The sequence below is a fragment of the Mirounga leonina genome, unplaced genomic scaffold (assembly GCF_011800145.1).
Source record: "Mirounga leonina isolate KUSES-001 unplaced genomic scaffold, KU_Mleo_1.0 Mir_104, whole genome shotgun sequence".
NCBI classification, from domain to species: Eukaryota; Metazoa; Chordata; class Mammalia; order Carnivora; family Phocidae; genus Mirounga; species Mirounga leonina.
Window position 1 is genome coordinate 18,716,792 of NW_023270231.1, and position 21,241 is coordinate 18,738,032.

Consider the following 21,241-nt stretch of genomic DNA (forward strand, 5'->3'; position numbering starts at 1 on the left):
CTAATATTCTGAGGGAAGCTCTTCTGAGATTCATCACATTTAAATGCAAGAGGGCACCCCAGACATTGTGGAAGGTAAATCCCCTTCTTGTTTTTATTATTGCCGACAATACCTGATGCCTCCAAGTACCCAAATTTGTAACCCAAACTTCCTTAAGTTCTACAGCCTGTGAGTGTCAATGAGTCAGTAAGAAGGATAATCACTCCACCTGCCCTGGCTCATGGCCACCATGGCTGGCGCACCCCGAGTCATTCCAGAAGGCCCTGGAGGACCCTCCTGGGTGTTCACGTTCCAGCAATGTTCCTGCCACTCTGCAACCTCTGCTCGTCTACCCGGCTCCCCACTTCCACATGGCGGAATTATCTTGGCAAATGTTAAGCTCATTTCCCCAAGCCACCACGTCTTCCCCGGGCTACCAGTCTCCATGCCCCTCTCCTGGACACAGAAATCCCTCCACTGCTGGCCCTGCGGTGCGCCCTGGTCCGCGAGCCGTACCTGCCGTAGAGCCTGTTGGTTGGGCGCTGCCTGCCCTCGGCTGTTTTGGCCTCCCTCCTTCAGCCTCTCTGGGAAAGCAGCTCCCAGACCAACTGCAGCAGAAATAGCAGGTGTCACCTCTGCTCTTCTAGTCCCTGCCTTGGGCCCACGCCAGCTTCTGGCTCTGTCACTGCCGCTCTCCTGGGTATTCTCTTGTCCTGGGGGGCAGAGGCCCTCCTCACGGGCCAGAGCAGTCTGCTGCCCAGGAGAGATACCCCAAATTCACCCTGGGTCAAAGGCCACAAGAATGCATAGCAAAGTGGGATGGAAGAATGGCATTCACTCCCACTAGAGCTCCTGCATTCTCTTGCTGGGATCCAGATGTGCCTCCAGGCGCTGGTCCAGGGGCACAGGGAATAATAGTACAGTTGACTCTAACAGCCTCACTTCCTTCTTTTTTTTTTTTTTTAAGATTTTATTTATTTATTTGAGAGAGAGAGAATGAGAGAGAGCACATGAGAGGGGAGAGGGTCAGAGGGAGAAGCAGACTCCCTGCCGAACAGGGAGCCCAATGCGGAACTCGATCCAGGGACTCCAGGATCATGACCTGAGCCAAAGGCAGTCGCTTAACAAACTGAGCCACCCAGGCGCCCAGCCTCACTTCCTTCTGATGGCTAAGACCCAGTTACTGGGCAACCACTTCGGCCACCCCTGCTATCTTCCTCCCTTGGGGTCAGCTCTTTGCAAACCGACCCCCCCTCAAGCCTCTTGGCAAATGCATTGCAATCAGGTGGGTCCCACCATTTCACCTGAGCAGCCACAGGGTGAACAGGGCGCCCACTGAGTTCCCATCACGATAATCGTATCAAACGTGACCGTTAATAATGTTTCACTAATCAAGCTCGTGCTCTATGCCAGGCGGCTTGGCCCTGGCAGCCACAGTTCCACACGTTTTGCAGAACAAGGCTCAAGAAGCAATATAGGGGGCTGAAGCAGAACCTCACAGCCCACGAAGGCAGAGCTGGGCTGCCCCAAACTGGCCTTCCTGCCTGGGGTTCCATGACACCCAGAAGAGATTCTCCCCAAAGTCCCCCAAACCATACTGTTTACAGAAGGCTGCAGCTAAACCAGAAGATGATTTTTGCTTTTCCTAACCATGTTTTGGCTTCTTCCTTACTTCTTGAATCCAAGGGAATTCTGGGAGAATAATGACAAGTTTTAGGAACTAGATGAATCAGGGGTATTTGAAAGTAAAGTGGGAATTGGGCCTGAAATGCCCAAGTTCTTCTCTAGTCTCTGAGGCATAAAATTTGCAAAGGAGCCTGCAAAGCCTGGGAGAAGTGGAGTTAGCATTGCAAATGCGCTCTCCCTTGGGGATCTGAGGCCAACCTCTGCTTTGGGATGGTCCTAGGTACCTGTGCCGATTCACAGTGGGGCTGGAATGTTGATTTTTCCATTATTCCAGGATAGCAGCCCTCCACGGGGGCTTTGCATTCAGCAATCCAGGAAGTTTTCTGAACAACGCCTGTCTGGGCCAGGCCTCGTGCTGAGCATTTGTGTTAGAGAAATGAACCAGCTGCAACCCTGCTCTTGAAGATCTCGTAATCACGGACACAGAGCCCATCACCGCTAGAAATAAGAACAGCAGGTGCTGCTCACTGAAAGCTTCCAGATTCCAGCTACCGTGCCTGAATTTTATATGCATGATCTCATCTGACTTTCTCATCCTTGCAAGAAGGTTCTAGGATGTTCTAGTTGGCAGATAGGAAACTCACTGAGAGAGGTGTGATAACCTGCCCAAAGTCACGCAGTCAACAAGTGGGGGATCTGGAATCCTAACCCAAGTGCCTCTGACTTCAAGTTCCATGCTGCTGGCAACCACCACTCGCTCCTCATCACAAAGCCGTGTGCCAAGTGCTGCACCAGAGGGGTGTACAGGGTATAGTGAGGCCCAGGGGACAAGAGGAAGTAAGTCAATGGGAGCCAAGAAACAGAAGTAGAAGGAAGGAGGGACCGTCAAGAAGAGCTTCCTAGAGGTAGTTGCATTTGAGCTCAATTTCATAGAATCCTGGTGAGTTTTCCGGGTGGACAAGGAATCAGGCTAGCATTCTAGGCACTGGGAGCAGGATGAGTAAAGACAGAGCTTTGGGGTACATGGCATATGGGAGGGGAAGCCAGCAGTTTTCCATGACTGGAATGCAGGTGAAGGGGGAGGGGCATTTGCTAGCCGCGGGGCTGGCAGAGAAGGCTGGAGCTGAAGGGCCTTGAATGCCGCGCCAACAGGGCTGGACTTGGTCCTGGGAGGACTGCGGAGCCACTGAATGACGGCAAGCACAGGGTTGATCTGATGTATTCACGGCTCAGGAATGATCCTGGTCCAGACAGAAATGGAGCCACGGTAGCAATCCCACAGCAAAGCGGGGCTCAGCCTGCTGCAGAGACGGGGAAGGCAGGACCTTGCCGCCTCTTGGGAGCCCAGATAACAACACAGGCCTGTCAGAGGCCTGGGGATACAGGAAATCTAATCCCATCACAGATCCAAAGGTCTGGATAGCATTTTCCTCACTTTTCAAAACCTGAGATTATGGCTCTGGGCTCCAAAGGCTGTTGTATTTTGGTTTTAAAATGGCAGGGATTTTGCATCCTGCTGACATACCAAGAAGACACTCGTTTTTCAGACAGATCTTTTAATTTTTAAATTGCATTTCTCATTCTAGCACTAAGACATCTTCAAAGGGCATAGGGAAAATGAAAAGAAAAAAATATGTATATATATTATACTTTATAACCTGCCCAACCTAAACTGATTATTTACACATGCAAATTCCTTCCACACTGTGCCACATGCCAACGTATTTCGTATAAAGTTATCATTTTAGAAGACCCAACATCTTTGGAAGAAAAAATGCCTGCGTTGAACAGCTTTCCTTGCATAGGATTTCCTTAGGAAATATTTCAGGAGGGCAAAAACAAACACCGAAATTTTAAAACATGAGCTCTGAAGCCGCAGACTCCCATCCTGCCTCTCACTAGTACCATGAGCTGAGGAATGCAAGTCCATATCTGGGTTTTCTCCTCTGCAGACAGAGCATAAGGAAGGTCCCTGCTTTGCTGGATGCCTGGAGGCCTGAGAAGGAAATGGGATAATGCTTGTGAGGTCCCTTGCACAGGGTGAGTGTCTGCCAAATGCCTGCGCGTGGGATCACAGCCATTATTATTATTGAAATATTAACTTGTTACTTTCTTATAAAAGTAATCCCCTCATATTAAACCCTTGAGAAAACACAGACATGCTAAAAGAAAAATTTCACACCATGTACAGCCTCACGGTTCCAGATAATACTGTGCATCTTCTGTGTTGTCCCTTTCTGTCTTTTTCCTATCCAAATCCATCGGGGTATAAACAGACAAAAGTTTCAAAAATAGGACTCTCCTGTACATACCGTTTTGTAAGAGAGCTATTTAGTGGGAGACTTTGCAAAGACAACAAATTAGTGGAAAGCATCATGCCCATACTCTGAACTGAGTGTCAACAGTGTAAGAGTGTGCCCAGTGTAAACTGATAAGTGACGCCGGATCTAGAATTCCTGACTCCTTCCTTGACCAGCAGCCAACCATCTGTGTAAGGCTTCTAAGAAAGAGGTCATGCTCAGGAATAATAGAGTTCTGATATTAATTTCCATTTTCTTCCTACTAAGCATTTGGTAAAGTCTTATAGGCATAATCTTATAGGTATAACCATATATCTTACGAAGCTAAAAGACTTTCTGTTCAAGTCTGCTCAGGTCCAATGTGTGTCTTGTTTCCCTCTTGGATTTCTTGGTTTCCTTTCATTACAACCTCCTTAAGTCTCTTCTTACAAAGCCCTGCTTTCTCTGAGGGCCTCTGAAAAATGTCCTGTGCTATTTAATAATGGTCTTAAAATGGCTATTCTGCTTGCCTGGACCTGTCATTGTCTGCCCAACTTGGAAAACTGCTCTGCCTGACAGGGATAGGAGTACTCCACCCCCTTCGGGCCCAAGAAGAGTAACTTCCCAAATGAGGTCCCAGGTGAAATCAGATTGCCCCAGGGATTCCGGTGTAATCCAAATAAAAATGGGTTGTCCTAAAGGCAGCCCCAGGCCCTGGGTCACGTCCCAAAGAAACACAAGTACAGCTACAAAAGCTTTGAAAAGTAAGGCAGGTCTGTATTCCAAGAGCTCTTAAAGAGCATACAAAAGGGGAATTGCGGGGCGCAAAACCAAGCAAGATTTCCTTTAAAATCAGTTTACCCACCACTGTCTCCAAAATCCATCATTCCTAGCAACTGCATCTTCTCCCTTCTTTCTTTCTCGCCCCTCCCCAGCAAAAGGCTCCCTCTCCCTGCCCCCCTTCACACCCTGCCACCCACAGCAGGTGTTTTGTTTTCCAAGTAGGCTGAATGGCCTTGCTCTGAAGATCCCTATGCCATTTGCTCCCATTAATATCCTCAGAAACACATGAAAAGATATGGAAATCGGATACTATAAAAAGAAACAGAGAACAAAAAATCTTGGAGAAAGTAGAAATTAAAAACTCAATAAAAGCGTTGGAAGACAGAGTTGAGGAAATCTGCCCCCTCCCTCCCCAAAATAGAACAAAGAAGTAGAGAATTTTTTAAAAAGAAAAAGAAAAAAAAAAAGAGGTCCAGGAAGCTCAGTGTTCAAATAATAAGAACTTCAGAAAGAAAAAAAGAGAGAAAATAGAAGGGAGAAAGTCTTCTCCAAAATAATTCAAGAAAATTTCCCAGGTGAATAAGAGAGTCCAGACTGAGAGAACCCACCCAGGGCCCAATGCAGTGGACAAAAATAGACTAGCACCAAAACACATGATTGTGAAATTTCAGAACATCACGAGGAAAGATGTCTCTCTCTTGAGCTGCCAGCAAGAAAATTGTCACATGCAAAAGATCAGGTATCGGAATCGCTTTGGACTTTTCAACCGCAAACTAGAAAACGACGGTGGGTGCCTTCAAAGTTCCAAACATAAATACATAAATTCCGGCGGAGAATTCTAGAACTGGTGTGAGTTCAAATTGCTAATCAGGTGTGAGTATAGATTAAGGATATTTTCAGAAATGTACGGTCTAACACACCCATGCGCGCACTCTTTGTCGGGAAGCAGCAAGAGAATATGCTGTTTCAGAGGGAGGTGGTAAACCGAGAGAGGAAGGCAGGGTGCAGGAAGCGGAGTCCAGGCTTGATGCGGTGATAACTATTTGAAAAAACCAATCAAGCAACAAGAAATCCACTCCAAGGGGAAATCTTTTTGCTGGATTTATTACATGACTCAGCCAGGAAAAATGTTTGCATAGTCAACCCATTACAACATATAGATCTCATGCCCATTTGATTTGAAAGGAAATGGGGAATCTTTTTTTTTTTTTTTAGATTTATTTATTTACTAGACCGAGAGAGTGAGCACGAGCAGGGGGAGGAGGAAGGGCAGAGGGAGAAGCAAACTCCCGGCTGAGCAGAGAGCCCAGTCATGGGGCTCGATCCCAGGACCTGGAGATCATGACCTGAGCCAAAGGCAGATTCCTAACTGGCTGAACCACGCAGGTGCCCCAGAAAAAGGGAATCTTAAAAATATCAATACTCAGAAGGGAGGTTGAGGGTTGCCAGGGGCTGGGAGAGGGGGATGGAGAGTCACTGTTCAATGGGGACAGAGATGCAGCTTTACAAGATGAAAAGAGTTCTGGAGCTGGATGGTGGTGATGGTTGTACATTATGAATGCATTTAATGCCACTGAACTTTATGTCTAGAAATGGCTAAGATGGTAAGTCTTACGTTTGTATATTTTACTACAAAAAACAATTTTTTTTTTTTTAAAGTGAGGGTTAATGTTATCAGGGTGCCTGGATGGCTCAGTCAGTTGAGTGTCCAATTCTGGATTTCGGCTCAAGTCATGAGCTTGTGGTTGTAAAATCGAGCCCTGCGTCAGGCTCCACCTTCAGCACAGAGTCTGCTTAACATTCTCTCCCTCTTCCTCTGCCCTTCCCCCTGTTCGCACTCTTTCTCTTAAAAATAAAAAATAAGGGGCACCTGGGTGGCTCAGTCATTAAGCGTCTGCCTTCAGCTCAGGTCATGATCCCAGGGTCCAGGGATCGAGCCCCACGTCGGGCTCCCTGCTCCGTGGGAAGCCTGCTTCCCCCTCTCCCCCTCCCCCTGCTTGTGTTCCCTCTCTCACTGTCTCTCTCTCTGTCAAATAAATAAATAAAATCTTTAAAAATATATAAAAAATAAATAAAAATAAAAAAATAAAATAACTATTTTTAAAAAGTGGAGGTTATAACTTCTGATACCAATTTCAGGTATTTAGTAGACCCTAAATGCTTCAGTTTTTATATTCTTACTTAAGTTTGGTATTGTCTTGCATTTTTGCTTTTTATACATTCTTTAGCTTACAAAGCAAGCTCTCATATTAGGAGTTAAATTTTGCTGCTTATCTTAACCATGAAATCAATTATTTTGTTTTGTCTCAGTGGAAAATAAAATTTCTAATCCAGAACCTTATCAAGACAATGTCAACCTAATTTGTACACCTTTTTACAAATAAATCCACAAACTGAAAGTGAGGGAAGAAAAAGTATCAGGGTGCCTAGCTGGCTCAGTCGGTGGAGCATGTGACTCTTGATCTCAGGTTGTGAGTTCGAGCCCCACGTTGGGTATAGAGATTACTTAAAAATAAAAAAAATGGGGGCGCCTGGGTGGCTCAGTTGGTTGAGCGACTGCCTTCGGCTCAGGTCATGATCCTGGAGTCCCGGGATCGAGTCCCGCATCGGGCTCCCTGCTCGGCAGGGAGTCTGCTTCTCCCTCTGACCCTCCTCCCTCTCATGCTCTCTGTCTCTCATTCTCTCTCAAATAAATAAATAAAAATCTTTAAAATAAAAAAAAAATGTTTTTAAAGTATCAGTACAAAAGAATGCTTATCAAGAAAAAGATAAGCAGGGGCGCCTGGGTGGCTCAGTCAGTTGAGTGTCTGCCTTCGGCTCGGGTGGTAATCCTGGGGTCCTGGGATCAAGTCCCATTTCAGGCTCTCTGCTGGGCGAGGAGCCTGCTTCTCCCTCTCCCTCTGCCTGCCACTCCCCCTGCTTGTGCTCTCTCTCTCTTTCTCTCTCTCTCTCTTTCTCTCTCTCTCTCTCTATGTCAAATGGATAAATAAAATCTTTCAAAAAAATAAAATAAAATTCTTAAAAAAAAAAGAAAAAGAAGCAGAGAGAAAGGAGAATAGATCAAATGGGAAGCATAACATGATAGAAATATATTCAAATATGTCACTTAAAACAGAGATGCTTATATTGAATAGGAAAAAAAATCCAGCTATATTCTGTTTTGTGAGATGTTATGATGGCACAGCAAGCTTGAAAATAAGCTGACATAGTAAAAGATGCACCTAGTCAAATAATAATCTAAAACTGGAGACGGAAACTTTTCTCTGTGAAGCACCTGATAATAAATATTTTAGGCTTTGCAAACCTTACGGTCTCTGTCACTACGTATCTCCCACTGCACTATGAAAAAATCAGCTACAGACAAGAGCAAACCAATGGGTGTGGCTGTGTGACAATAAAACTTTATTTAGAAACTCAGCCATCGGACTGTATTTGGCACACAGGCCATAGTTTGCAGCTCTGTGATCTAGTCCCTGGTCTGCTCTCTGGCTTCACCCCTTCCTCCTCTCCCACTCTGGCCTGCTCAGCTGTCCACCCAGCTCTAGCCATGGACAGCGCTCCTGTTCTTCAAACCTGTGAAGACTTTCTGCATCTCAGGGTTTTGCATTTGCTGTGCCCGTTGCCTGGAACATTCTTGGACTAGACTCACTTTCTCATTTCCTATAAGAATCTGCTCAAATGTCATCTCCTCAAAGAAACTTCCCAGATCCCCTGATCTGAGATATCAACCTCTCTCCCATCACATCATGCTTTATCTACTCACCTTTGATTCACGCTTTGTGAGTGCATTTATCATCACTTGACACATTATATCTTTCTTTGCTGGTTGATGATCTGTCTTCCCAGCCTAGAATGTAAGCTCCATGAGCAAGGGCTCTGTCTTCGTTGCTCATCATTGCATCCCCAGTGCCTATCACTGCCTGGTACACATCATCAGAGCTAGATAAATATTTTTTGAATCAGTGAAGGAACGAAGGAATGAATATCTTTGGCATCATGGGTATTAGGAAACTTCCCTCAATGAAGGACCCATACATTCTCTTTTAATCTAGAAGAGCAAATTCTATTGCATGGCCAGTTTAATTTTTCTTCATCACTGATGTAATAAAAAAAAAAAAGAGGGGGGGGAATCCATCTCCCACTTGCACAAATAAATGGCACAAAAATCTTCTCCTACCAACAGGAGATTTCTCAAACATGTTTGAGCGCTGATGACATGTGAAAGATAAAGTAAGCTTCTTCTAATTTTTAAAACAATTTTTAAAATAATTCTTTAGAATTGATATAGAATTCTGTGTTATCAGAGGTGAAAAGCCCCTAAGACCCCTCATTTGACACTTTCTTCCCAGAGTGGGCAGTAAGCCCGGAGAGGAGAGAAGACCTCTCAAGATCACAAAACAGAAGGGTGAAGGCTTAGACCAGCATCCTCACAGTCAAGGACTTAACTTTATCCTGTAAGATAACACATTTTCAGAAGCAAGCCTTTTTTAATCTTGAAAGTAGCATTTTTAAGAAAACGGATCCAGCTATTAAGTGTGGAGCTTTAATGTCTAATGGATTCTTCCCTGTCTCTCAGTTATAAATAATCAGAGAATGAATATACTCCCCACACTTTAAAAAAAAAAAAAAATCCCAGTTGCACGTGAAATTATCTTTATCTTTCAAACAAAAATGCTGGCTTTGGAGTTTAGCTAATCCCTGGTATCTCTCATCAAAATTAGTGGTCTTTCCAGTGGAGGTGTATAATCACTGAAGTGTTTACCAGGGAGTGTCTTTCAGCCATTTTCAAGCCATTTTTCTCTTGTTTTGAGTATTTGAAGTAGAAAGAACTTCTTAATCCTTCCACCACTTCTTTTCCCAGCTGGAGAAGGAGAGCAGATTTGCTAAGAACCAGCACCAATCTACTCCGTGTGGGCACTGTATAGGTCTGATCTCCTTTCATCCTCATCAGAGCTGTTTGAGGGTTTTATTTTTTGTTTTACAGATTAAGGTTTTATTTTTTGTTTTACAGATACAGCCTCCCACAGGCTGGGAGAGGTAACGTTAGTTTTTTCAAGGTCAGGGAAAGACAATGAACAGAGGATTTAGAATCAGACAGACTTAAGTCCAAATTTGAGCCCCAGCCCTATCTAGCTAGATGACCCTGGACAAATCACTCAACTTCTGTGAGCCTCCGGGACCCGTGCTGTCCAGTAGAACTTTCTGTGATAAAGAAAATGTCCCATAGCTGTGATGTCCAGTGTGAAGCCATGCGCCACAGGTGGCTACGGAGCTCTTGAGACGAGGTTAAGGCAACTGGGGGAGGGAATTTAAATTGCATTTCATTTTAATGAATTTAAATGTACTTAGCCACATGTGGCTAATGGATACCATATTAGTCAGGGCAGTTCCAAGTAGGATTCTCTTAGACTCAAACAAGAGGGGCCCCTACCCTAAACTCTGCACTTTAGGGGTCCTCTACAGCTCTCCTCTGGCCACAGCCCTCCCCATAGGGTGAGAAATCCACAATTCCCCTGGGCCCACACCCCCACATTGAGACCACACATCACCTCAGAGATGTGAAATCATGATCTGGAATTACTGCCCAAATAGCCCAAGTCCACTTGCGAGGCTGCCTGGACCTCCTCCCTGGTGCCATGCTTCCAAGGGTCAACTGTCCTGATGGCATTCACACCTCTGGCCCACAGGGTATCATTTGTTGGAAGTGTAAGCAGAGCTTAGACATGCAGACTGGTGTACCCACAGGAGAGTGTACAAGGCCCCTTGAGACACTGGGTGGAGCCAGGTGTGAAAGAGAAGAGAGCAGAGCTTAAGCCGGGAGCCAACTCTCCCTGCAACCCGTCTGTCAAAGGGGAACTCCCCTTGAGAGTCTTCTAATACATCCCCTTAGTCCTAACCTTGGAATTTAACGAGCTAATCCTTGGTATGTCACATCAACATCTGTTATCTTTCCAACGTAGACATTCCTGCTGCAAGGAACTACCATGGGGCCTGCTTCCTAATATTCAGAGATCCCTGGGTTCCGCCTGTTTCCAAGCCTCCCTCCGCAGCCTCCCATCAACGTGCTCTGGAGCAGGGATTCCCCAATCCTATGACTGGTCCCATACCCTCCCTCCACCCCCCCCTCATGCAAGCCAGGGGCTTAACCTGGGCCTCTTCTTTGTCGTTATTGCTCACAGCTGTTCATCCACGGTTCTGTCCATTCAGGCCTGGACACGTATCTCGGACTCATCCTTTGTCTCCGGGGAAGCTGTGGGTTCATTGCTGGGGCTCCGCCATGTGGTCATGGCTGCTGGGCTTTATAACAGCATAGCAGTCAGGGACAACACTACTGGGTACCCCTCTAAATAGGTACACTGTGTCCTGTTTCTGGCCTTCCCTTCCCCTCTTCTCTCCTGATGAGCTCTTCATCCTTCAGAACCCTGCCCAAATGCCATCCGGCGTGAACACCCCCTCCTCCCCCCCACACACCCATCTACAAAGGTAGATGTCCCTTCCGATGCTTACATGGGCCTCTCGGGCGGCCCCCCACAGGCTGCAGCGCAATTTTTTCATTTATCTGCAGCAGACAGCGAGCTCCTAGAGATGAGGAAATGCGGGAAGAAGGGAGGGAAGGACAGAGTTCTCAGAGTCAGTTAAGTCACACTCAAGAAATGAATTCCTCTGTCATTCTTGCTGGGTCCCCAAGGGCCTGGAGCGTGGGGAAGGGGAAGAGGAGGAGGAGGAGGAAGAGAAGGAGGGGGAAGGTGGGGAGGAGAAGGCGAACAAGTCCATCCAGGAAGGAATTAGGAACGGTCACCTGATAGCCGGCATCCAAAGCCGGGAGGAAGCAAGATAGCCAGAACTCCCAGGACCATCGTGTGGCGAAGGTGGTCACACATGAGCTGGTAGCCAGGGGCACGAGAAGGGGTCCAGGGCCCAGGACAGGGGCTGGTGAGAATTAGGCCTACGGTAGAGACTCTATTTCTAAAAAACTTTAGTGACTGTCCCTAGCCTTCTGCTGGACTGGAAGGGACAGGATAAATCACACAGTCCTCCTCAAACTTTGGAGCAATTCCCCCCAAACCGATCAGGCAGGGGACAGACAAAGGCAGCATCTGCTATGGGGTATGGTCAGTGCTGTGACAGAGGAGGGGACCAGGCGCTATGGGAGTTCAGAGACAGAGCACACCCCCATGCACCCCCACCACCCCCCAGCCCCCGGCCCGTGTCTGCAAAGGCTCCAAACCCACAGGGACCCAACTCCTATGAGCCCAGTCCCCTCCCGTCCGGAGCTCTAGGCTGGCTTCTAAGAGGCATCCTCAGGAAGCACCGACTCCAAAACCTGGGCAGATCATCACTTTACTTATCCATCCGGAGGGGCTGAGCAGAGGGGGAGGATGGTGGCAACATCAAGTTCCCAGGACAGAGACAAAGAAGCACATAAGAGGAAGAAGCCCCTGGAGCAGGAGGATCATCCAAAAGAAGTCAGAAACAACACTGGCAGGAGCCAACATCCACTCCTGACCTGGGCAGCAGTGAGGGGGCACCCACGGGGTGCCTCTCAGGCTTGGCCCCCATTCGTAAGACCCAGGAGATTTGGAAATACTCCTACCTGAGCCCTTCCCCAGAGAGTCTGAGTTCTTTGGTTCGGGGCCTGGCCTGGGCACTGGGATTTTAAAAAGCTTCCCAGGTGATTGTAATCACTGATTATAATCAAGACTGAAAGTCACTGATTTAAAGGGAGATGATATCAGATCTTTCTTGGGAGAAAGGGAGGGAGGACAGTGCTCAGAGGCAGAGATGGAGGGAAGCCAAGTGAGCAGAGGGAGGTGTGAAGAAGGGAGGGGTTAACTCAGTGGAGGGATGCTGGAGAGGGGCAGGTCCCCCCATGGCACCAACTCTCACCCCCTCCCCCCAACTACATCTGTTCTTTCATGAGAACTGTATTCTGACTTGGTGCCTGTGCAGCTGATAAAGAGAGGAATGACGTCAACATAAGGCCAAAGACTCATCATTATTTATACTTGATTTTCCCCAGCGTGTTCATGACTTCTGCCACCAACAGAAATCGGAAAATATACCAACACCGCTGAGTGCAGCTTGTTATATTATTTTATTTTATTTTTAAATTATCAGACAGTAAAATTGACCTTTTTCCTTTAGCACACATTTCTGAGTTTTAACACATGCCTACAGTTTTGTAACCATCACCACAATCAGGATACAGAATAGTCCCATCCGTCAGCCGGGAAACCTCCTGCCGGCTACCCATCATGGTCTCCCCTTCTCCCCATCCCTACATCCTAGCAACCACTGATATGTTCTCTGTCATTGTAGTTTTGTCTTTTTGAGAATGTCCCCTAAATGACATCATACATCCGTGTGAAGGATGGATTCCTTCCTGCAGCACAGCCCCTTTGAGATACATCCAGGGTGGTGGGTATATCATAGCGTTTTCCTTTTTATTGCCGAATAGTATTTCATTGTATGAAAGCACCACAGTTTATCCATTCACTTGTTGAAAGACATATTTTGTTTCCACTGGTTGGCAATTATGAAGACAGCTTCTAGACACATCTGTGTACAGGTTTTTGTGTTAATGTAAGTTTTCATTTCTTTAGGATAAATAACCAGGAGTGGGATTGCTGATGAATGCAGTCCTACTATATTTTAGGGCCCAGATTACAAGGTTTTTCGAGAAAATAAAAATAGTGTTGGAGAAGGAACACTGAACAGTTGCATGGCATGAAATAATTTGTCTTTTTTTAAGCCTATTTACTAACTATGTTAGACATAATTCTTTTGGTTACAAGGAACAGAAGTCCTTAGCTTAAGTAAAAAGAAATACGTCAACAAGAAGCAGTTGTATCTCAAAGAAACCCAGCACAGAGCTGCAGCAGGAGCCTCAGAAAGATCTAGCACAGAGCCGGAGGAAGCCATCAGAATGCTCCCTGCGTCTCTTGCACCTGCTTCTCTCTGTGCATTTGCTTCATTTTTTCTCCTGAAAAAAACTTATTCTCTCTGCAACTTGGCCCTTGGGTTTATTTAGAAGATGTCACCTAGAGTCTCAAAGTTCACATATTAGAAGCCTAGCTGTACAACAAGATCAACTGCCCATCAAAGAAAATTCCATTATTTTAGGACAAGAACCTTGGCCAGTGCATCCCAGTCAGCATGACCAGAAAGACAGGCCCATATGGAACCAACATAACTTCAAGTGATCTCCTTCATGTCCTTAAGGATTGGGGTGCACTGCCCGGAAAAGATACTTGTGTAGTGGAAGGCTGATCTTTATCACTCTTACCATGCCAGGGAGTTCTCGCCGGCTCCTTCAAAACTTGCCCACAGACAGGAAGATCAGCCAACCGTCCACCAGAGCGTGAGACGAGGTCTGGGTAGGGTTACTGCACCTTGACGGTTTTCTCTTCACTCTCTCATGTCTCCTGACATGGCTGTCTTCAGGGCAAGTCAGCCAGCCTCCTCCCTCTTCCTCTCAGTGGGGCTGGGGGGAGAAGCAGAACTCCTATAGGGCCTGGGTATCTCCCTCTTCCTCTGCAGGCCCACAGGGCATTCTGGTCCCTCATTCACATCTGAGGAAGGGAGTTGGTTTGATAAAACCAGAAAGCTACTAAGATACTTGCCCAGATATCAACACTGTGGTACTTTAATTCTGATTCTGCTCTTGTACTAGGGATAAGAGCACTAGGTACTTAGGTACCCTCTCAGGGGAAGGAGGCTGAGCTCTTGGATCTTTGTTCACAATACCATCCCATATCAACATTTCCCTACCTTCGTGTCTACTCACCCCAAAAGGTGACTAAGATTACATTTCCAACTGAACCAGTGGTTCCTTAATTGCCTACTTACCTGGTACTCTGCAGAGAAATACCAAAGAGAAATAAATAGGTGCACTGGAGCTCAAAATCCCAGTCCAGCTCAAAGACACATCTACCCAAAGACATAGCCATTCAGCTGTCCCTTCACCTCCTCCCCTCGGGCTCCAGAGGCTACCATGGCTTATGGTCAAGGTCAATAGCCCTAGTCCTGACCAACCAAGCAGTCACATAAGACGTTGATTTATCCCCTGGAAAGATGATCATACTCTTCTTTGCAGAAGCCCCCAGCATCTCTCCCCGAGTAAAACAGGTCCTGTTTGAAATGGGAAGCAAGAGTCTTCAGAAGGAGCCTGGGCTTTGAGGGCCATCAGATTAGGGCTCACATCCCAGCTCTGTTCCCTGTGGCTTGAGAAAAGCACCCAAGCTCCCCGATCCTCCTTTTCCTCCCCAGTGATGTACCCCAGAGGCGTTTGAAGATGAAATGAAATGCTTCCTGTAAGTGCTGGCCTGAGATAATTGCTCCAAATTCATTGGTTCTCCCTTCCCATCTTTCATCAACACAACCTTAGGATTTACAGCTGTGTTTGGCATTTTGACATTATTTGCTTAAAAGTAAGCACAAAGCCTTCCCTGTTCACAATTTTCTAAGGAAAAAAACAAAGCAAAGGCATTCTGTTTTTGACTCATATGAAGGGAGCTTATAGTTTTTCTAATGTGTCCAAGACAGTTTCATTCTGTCCCTCCTTCTGGGCTCCCAGACCCCTGTCCCTCCATCTCTGTTGGCCCTGATCACAGGAGTGAATTTCAGTGCCTCCCACTAGCTGGGGAGCTCCTGGGGAACTGAAGTGTGGCTGAATCATCTTTACATCCCCAATTTCGGGCACAAGGCCTGGCACAAAACAGAAGTTTGTGCAAGTTTGTTGAGGGAGGGACGGAACGGCTGGAACATGTCTCCAACTACATGGCTTGGAAAGATCTCGATTCATGTCTTCTCTGTGTTATAGGCTGACAATTTGGCTGCCTTGAATTTTAAGCTGCATTTAGATGTTTCTTTTGCCTGGGTTTCCTGGGAAGAAATAACATCAGTTGCAAGAAATGAATATAGTTAATTTATTTGCAAGTCCCAAGTGTTTTTGGAGAAAAACACTCATCCACAATAAACAGAAAATTCTGTTGACTCGATCAGATCATATTTTCCTGTTTAGAGGGCAAAAGGCATAGAAAATCTACCCCACTGATTGCCACCCTGGTTCTGGAAGGTCTGATCCACCATATCTTTCTAGGAGATTGTATGCTAAGGTACCATGTAATCCTAACAAAAAACAAGTTTTTTTCTAAGATGGAATTTAGGAATGAAGGTAAATCTCTAATCATCGAGTTTCCACTCTGAGCACAAGATTAAAAAAATTCACTGCATCTCCAGATAGGGCTCCAAGTTCAGCTACAAGAGGAAATGAAATGGTATATCTGACATCTAAGTTGGGAAGATGTAGCTAAAAACGCAAGGAAATATTTGTGGAAAGATATTAGGGTTCGAAGCTGATGGCCAAGAAAGAATTCTTGAGACGTCTTTGGTGCAAAAAGATAGTCTTATTAAAGCACGGGGACAGGACCCATGGGCAGAAAGAGCTGCACAGGGGTCATGAGGAGTGGCTGATTATATACTTTCAAGTTGGGAAGGGGTTAGTTAGGGATAGTGTAAGTCTTTAAGGAATTTTGGAAGCAAAATTTCCGGGACCTCCAGGGGGCTAGTTATTGTTGGGAAAAGGTCATTTATTACCATCTAATAAAACCTTAGTCATGAGACCCTTCAGATGGATATCAGTGGGCCATATGCTTGGGGGATGCTTGCCAACATGTATCTTGGGGGGTTTAGAGATGAAAGAATTTCTAAAGGAATTTTTATATATTAAAGTAGACTTACAGATTGTGGGGGGCGGGGAGTCGGGCTAGGATTGCCTTTTGCCTTTGGCAAAGTGTCAACATCGAGGCAGTTGAGTCCCTAGAGGAATGTCACTCTGTCTGTTTCAAGGACTTGTCAATGGGCTGTAGGTAGTAAGGACATTTAATAATTTCTCTTCTGCCTTTGTTTCCCACATCAGAAAAGACAGCCATATTCATTGCAGGCTGGAAAGGGATGTCATTTAATATGACAAGTAAACAAAGCCCAATGCCCCTTTTCACCCCCTTTGACCAGCCCCCCCGTCCCTCAAAGCCCCCTTACAATTTGCCTCTCATAACTGCACCAAGAGGCCCGATCTGTCCTCTATGATCCTGCCCCTCCTGCTCAGGCAGTGGCTTTATTAGAGCAATTCTTCATTGTGTTAGGAGTGTTTGCATCTGCTTCTCCCACTAGGAGGGGAAGTAGGGTCTTATTCCTCTTGGATCCTCCTACAATACTTAGCATATTTTTACATCATAACAACAACAGCAGTTTGCATTCACTGAACCCTGCAGTGCCCAAGCACCTTTGCTCCATATGTTAAAAATACCACATCATTTCATTCTGAGAACAAACCTGCAAAGGTTTTTTTGTTCCCCACCCCCCCCAATGTTTTATTGTTAAAAATGTTAAGCATGCAGAAAAATTTAAAGAATTTTACAGTAAACATCCATTTGCCCACTATAATTTCAATTCTACAATTAAATCTTATGATACTAGCATCATCCCATATCTCTCCATTTGTCCATCCCTCTGTATATCTATCAATCCACCTTATTTTTAGATGCATCTTAAAGGAAGTACAAGTATATTTTTAATCCCTATTTTACAGATTCACAAAGTTGCAGAGAGCGTAAACATTTTGCAAAAGACCACATGGCAAGTAAGTGGTAGAGACAGGATTTAATTTCCTGTCTGCTTACTGCTGAATTGGTCTCCCTACTCTACTAGCCTGCATCTGATCAGTATTTATTCAATGAATGAATGAGCGATGTCAGTAGGGAGCAGTGCAGGTGAAAAGATGTCAGTTTATTGGCAAATAAAAAGCTGTGTCAAAGTGTGCTATGTTCACATTTTGAGGAAGTGTTCCTTCCGCAATGAAACGAATACTATTTACTGGGCTCTGAATTTATATTAGAGTTTACATTATTGTGGGGAGATAGACGATCCCAATAGCAAGTCTAAAAATTGGAAAAATTCAGAGAGTGATTATGCTATGAAAGAAATCGAACAGGATGAGGGTCTAGGGAGGATCTGGTGCTAGAGGTGACGTTGGCTGGGTAGGAAGGAGAAGGGAGCATCAAGGAAGGTAAAAGTAACTCTGGGGTGAACCTGAGTTAGGAGAAGAAACCAGCTTTGGGGAAGAGCTGGAAGTAGTGTTTCACTCAAAAGGAACAGCAAGTGCAAAGTCCCTGAGGTAGGAATGACTTTGGCATGCCTGGGGAGTAGAGAGAAGGCTGATGGGTCTGAACAAACAAGAGTTCTAACAGATGAGACTGGAGAGGTATAGGGGTGGCCTCATAGGCCAAGGTAGAAATCTCGAGTGTAAATATAGGTGCAATAAAAAACCTTCAGAAAGTTTTAAGAAGGGAGGTATGGAAAGATCTGATTCACTATGTTTAAAGACTACTCTGATTAAATATGGAAACTGGACTTCCATAGGAGATAAGAATGAAAGCAGGAAGTCCAGTGTAATGGGCTGAATTGAGTCCTTGCAAAACTTGTATACTGAAACCCTAACCCACAGTACCTCCAAAGGTATTTGGATATAGGGTCCTTACAGAAGTAATTAAGATAAAATGAGATCCCTATGATGGGCTCCAATCCAATAGACTGATGTCCTTAAAAGAAGAGGAGATTAAGACACAGATGCACAGGGGCGCCTGGGTGGCTCAGACGGTTAAGCATCTGCCTTCAGCTCAGGTCATGGTCCCAGTGTCCTGGGATCGAGCCCCACATTGGGCTCCCTGCTCAGCTGGAAGCCTGCTTCTCCCTCTCCTACTCCCCCTGCTGTGTTCCCTCTCTCTCTGTCTCTATGTCAAATAAATAAAATTAAAAAAAAAAAAGACACAGATGCACATAGAGGGAAGGCCATGTGAAGACAGCCATCTATGAGCCAAGGAGAGAGGTCTCAGGAGAACCCTGCCAACACCTTCATTTTGGATGTCTTGCCTCCAGAATTACAAGAAAATAAATGCAGTTCCAGCCACCCAGTCTGTGGTACTTTGTGATGGCAGCCTAAGCAGCTAACACAACAGTTCAGAGACTGTTGCCATGGTCTATTTTAGAGAGGATTGTGTTATGAAGAGAAGTGGTAAGATTTAGGTTCTATATTGGACGTGCAGCCAGCAGGATTTGCTGATGGACCGAATGTGGAGGAAAGGGAAAGAGCAAAGTCAAGGTCAGGGATGACTTTTAAGGTTGAGCTTGATCCGTCAGATGAATGGGGATAGGAAAGCTTTGGAGAAGAACCCAATGACAGCGACAGTCAGGAGGTCTGATTTGGATAAGCTAAACTGAGCAACTGAGCTGACAATATGCATGAGCTTGGTTGAGCCCTTACAGTAATCACAGAAATAGCCAACTCTGCTGAGCATTGATAAGAACCAAGCACCATGTGAGGCACTTCTACAAAGAGAAAGGAATTAAATGTAGGTCTTATGATCCAGAAAGCCAAGAACTTATTTTAAATCCTCAGCAATGTATAGGATTGCATTTTTTGAGTGATCAAAGTTAAAGAAACAAAAGCCTTGACCAGAGCTGCAATGACATGATAGATCCATGGGGCACCTTTGGGGCCAAGTGTATGTGGCACTTGTCTGAGTAGGAGTCAAGCATGTGAAACTGCCCACTCAGTCATGTTAAATGATCAGAAACTAACTGAACATGTTTTTGCTAAAATGATTTCATTTGTCTAGGAAATTCTTAGAACAAAGAGAGTCAGGGACAGAAATGCATTATGAGATAAGTTCCACCTTCAGACTCAACCCACACAAGTCAAAAGCAAAAAAGTTGGATTATCCCTGAGTTCCTGAATACATGATGCTTGACACCCATAGAAATGGTAAGGGATAGAGATGTGTCCTTTTTGGGGTCTTTGGAATGAAGAAGTGGAAATCCACACTGTCTTGGCTTCCTGCTTTAGGCTCCAGAAACGTGTTGACTTCCAGGTATGGAGCTTGGTCTTGGGCAAAGGCCCGGCTTGGCCCCTGAAGGCAACACTAGGGCTTAGCTTCATTTTCCCATTTTGTTCTCCATGATAGCACTTGGTATACTTTTTCCAGTCTTTCCTTGACTTTGCCATCTATTTTTCTCTTCTTTAACATTCTCATAGAAACCACAAAAAAATAAGAAAAAGGAAGAAAAGAAAAAAAATCTCATATCTAATAAAGTGACCAAAAAAATAACCACACTAGGTTCTTTTCCCCCAAAGTTTAGCCAACTCCAGAGCAAAGTGTAGCAAAAACAAACAATAAAACTGTGGCTCCACCACTTGCAAACAGAGAGCTCTCCTCTTTTGCTCGATAAAATAGTGTAATAATACCCATTGCATGGGGTTGTGTGGACTCAAGATAATATATGTAAAGCACCTAGAGGATACCAGGCACTCAAGTAATGGTAACTGTTGTTAGCACACATGCCTGTTTCATGGCTCCCATTTGTACTGGGTCAGAGAAGTGACTTAGCTGTGTCAAACAAGACAGCACGCTTCCCTGAACGAGGAGAACGTACTGGAAGAACTGCGAAGGAAAATGTCCTACTGAACACCATTACCTGAACTAACAAACATTCACTGGAAATCCCCTTGGTGCCCATAAGCCGTTACGAATCTTCCAACCTTGCATTTGTCTAAACACATGTTTGAGCAATTTATATTTTCAGCTAATAACACCTCCTGAGATAACAAGTTCCACCAGTTAGTCATAGCCCATAAATCTCCTCTTCACTAAGCAACAGCCTTCAAGGCAGGTGGTGAGACCCAGGGGAAGGAGTTCAGACGCTGTTTTCAAATGTGGGTGGAATCTGCCCTTATCCTGTAAGGTCTTAAGTAAATGGCTAACCTCTATGGTCCTCAGTCTCTTCACTATGAACTGGGGGATAATGGTCCCCAAGCCATACATGGTTCAACCTCAGAGACTTCGACCCACCGTTCCTTCTGCCGAGTATGCTCTTTCCCATACCTTATCTACATGGCTTGCTTGCTCATTTCATTAAAATGTTTGTCTAGGGGCGCCTGGCTGGCTCCGTTGGTAGAGTATGGGGCTCTTAATCTCAGGGTCATGAGTTCAAGCCCCATATCGGGTGTGGAGCCTACTTAAAAAAATAATAATAATAAATAAGTAAATAATAAAATAAAATCTTTGTCCAAAGCTCACTTGTAAAAAACTTTCAGTATCTGTACCATAAACACCCAAAAACCTGGACAAAATGTAAGAAACTCTTTTCAGACATTGGACAAGAAGCAGAAAAGTACTGTGATTCCAGTGGAAAAATTACTAAGAGTAGGGCAGCAAAAGAGTAGGAGCTTTACAAATGCACTGGCTTTCTGTCTGGAGTTAGTTTCTGGAACTCAGAAGAGGGAGGAGAAGCCCCAGTGGAGACGAAAATCTTGTTGAACACTAGAAGACAGAGGTGACTGGAATGTGTAAGGAAGAAGACCAGAGAAGAGGGAAGTAAGCAGAGGAACAGCCTCCAAAAATCTGTGCAGGGTTCCGCCTTCCTGACGTTGGGTGAATACTAACATATGTGTGCATGGGGTGAGACTCTGCAAGGCTGTGCAAAGAACAGCTTCTGGGGAGCTATAAGCTAAACAA